At 45.8% G+C, this 2500-nt stretch overlaps 1 protein-coding gene across 4 annotated transcripts in view; it reads left to right on the forward strand.

The window, feature by feature from the left end:
* b3gat1a (beta-1,3-glucuronyltransferase 1 (glucuronosyltransferase P) a) overlaps positions 1-2500 on the forward strand; it is a 61326-nt gene that overhangs the window by 1570 nt on the left and 57256 nt on the right. The window lies entirely within an intron of this gene.

Genomic DNA, 2500 nt, shown 5'->3' on the forward strand with positions numbered 1-2500 from the left:
AAAACAGCCCCCTTCTGGTGCCTTGTCTTCTGCTGACCACCAAGGCTAAAGCACTGCCCTGGGGCTAGAAAACCCAAGAAATGGTCTTTATTAAGATTTATATCTAGCGACTTTCTGCTCCCGGGTCGGTCATTAAACAAATCAAATGGGAAGCAGGGTTAAATATAAATAAACCAAGCCCGGACAGGAGGTGGATTGAAATGTAGATCTAAGACTGCTGCTCTGTTTGATCAATGTGTTGAATGAATCAGGATGGGCATGGGCTAGAGGGGAGGAAAGTGGACAGAAATGTCATGTTTATGGTTATTTTCAGGCCATATGGCTGACAGCGTGCTCGTGGAGATAGTGGCTCTGGGGATCACCTCTCCCTTACCCAGAAAGAAAAAAAAAAAAACTTCAAAGAAGAAGAGCAAAAAAAAACTCCCGTCGGTTTGAAAAAAACAGGGCATCGGTTGGGGAATATGAGGGCTGGAGTTGAAGTTAAAAGGGTTATCATGTTGTCATTTCTGACAGCTAGCACAGAAGACCCCTAGCTTCCTGGAAAAGCCTGTAGGAGCGGGGCTTGTTCTGGCCCGAGACAGGTGCATCTTATACCAAGCCATGTAATGCCTGCTCCCTAATCCTCCGGCTAAGACACAGATACATTTTCTCCTGCTGTGAGTCCATCTCCAGCCGTCCATGACACATTGCTTTAATTGCGAATGTGTGACGCCATAAATGTTTAACGCCATGGTGAATTCAAATTATATTTGGGTGTGCAGTTTGGAGCTGTACAAAATAAAAACAGTTGCGATACTGTCCAGCTGAATGATGGAGGCGAACACTGTAGCGGTGTTTGTGAGTGTTATCTATATGTCTATGTGTGTGTACATGTATGTGTGTGTCTCTTTGGTGAGCTCAAACCTAAAAGCAAGAGGTATATTTATAATGGAACAATGTGTACATCATGTTGGTATTACTATTCTGCATTATAAACTGTAACGCCTGTGAGAGAGTGTCATTGGAAAATAGTGCTCAGTCTGTCTGACCGTGCCCCAGCTCTGGGCACCAATCCCAAAGCCTAGCCCATGTGTCAGGACACATCATGCCCAAGCCTTCCCTGGAAGTCCCAACTCCTCCGGTCGGCCCGAACGCCTCCACCAACACCCAGCATGACAGCATGCAAACTGGACAAAAATGCTGACTCTCTCACTGTGATTACAAATAAACCAATAGATAATAACAAGACTAACACAAATGGAAAATGGAAACCAAAAACTAATTTTTTACACATTTGTATTATTTTACAGATCAGCCTTATACCAGTAAACATAACAATTCAATTATTGTTTTTAATCAGGTTGCATCGTACATTCAATTGTATATAATGCTATGTTTGGGTGTTATGTATATAACACCCAAAGCCCATACACAGTCCCCAGTGGAAGTGTGACTCCAACACCGGACTAGGTGTCACGTTTCAGTTAGAGCCGGGGACCAAAGTCAAATGAAAGAACAAACAAAAACCAAAAGCATTTCTATATATTCCTTCATTCACCGACCAAGGAGCTATCTCTTTCCCCTCAGTAAATATACGGAATTCCAAAGAGGAGCACACCTTGGAGCAGGCGGCAGCACCTGGCGCCTGTTATTCAGGCTGTCGGCTTCTATCCACCGGAGCCGTGTTCCCAGCTGTTTCTTACACGGGCGGGAGCAGGCTGCTGTATCGCTGGTGCTGCTCTCGGTCCACGGGTATATTTTTAGCCGGTGTACAGTTCAGCAATGTCAGCGAATAGAGCCCAGTTCTCGCTTATGGTAGGGGACGGCCTGTCATTTCGCTCCGTGTGTCTTGGTTGCCCCCCCACCAACACCCCCCCACCAACACCCCCCCCCCCCCCACTTCGGCCATGGAGTGCAGTAGGGAAAGTGCTTATGGGACAAATGTGTCAGTGTGTGCAAATGTGGGCACGTGTTTAGCAGAGTCGAATGGAGACAGTAATACATTAGTTGGGCCTCAATCTTCATCTATTCTGAAGATGTTTTATAGCTCACAGGATAATGCCCATCAAAAGAGAGTATCCATTGTGACCGTGTCTCTCAAACAATGGATCGGGGACCCAGCCGCACTCAATCTCTTCAAATAATTACTTTATCATATTATTGACTGATTGATCCGACCGGTTTGTTGATATGTGTCGAAACGTACAACCCATCTGAGCATGCTTTGTAGTCAAATATCACATCACTCGCAATCACTGAAAACATACATTTTCATTGATTACAATAAGAAGAGGGCAATGTGGCGATTCAGGTTCCGTGTATACTCTGTCTAGGTCTGAGGGGGCCCTGGGGCCGTGGGTCAAGCTCTCCCGGCCCTGGCATAGAAAGGTTTGAGAAGGGCTGCGCTAAGACATACTACAGGAAACGTTCAAGAACGTGCCGTATTAAGTCAGTGGGGCAGCGCAAATGTCAGTGTGTGCACAACGCAGGGTTAACATACTTTGGAGTAAACGTTTCCCTG

This window comes from Gadus chalcogrammus, chromosome 16, assembly GCF_026213295.1.
Source record: "Gadus chalcogrammus isolate NIFS_2021 chromosome 16, NIFS_Gcha_1.0, whole genome shotgun sequence".
Taxonomy (NCBI): Eukaryota; Metazoa; Chordata; class Actinopteri; order Gadiformes; family Gadidae; genus Gadus; species Gadus chalcogrammus.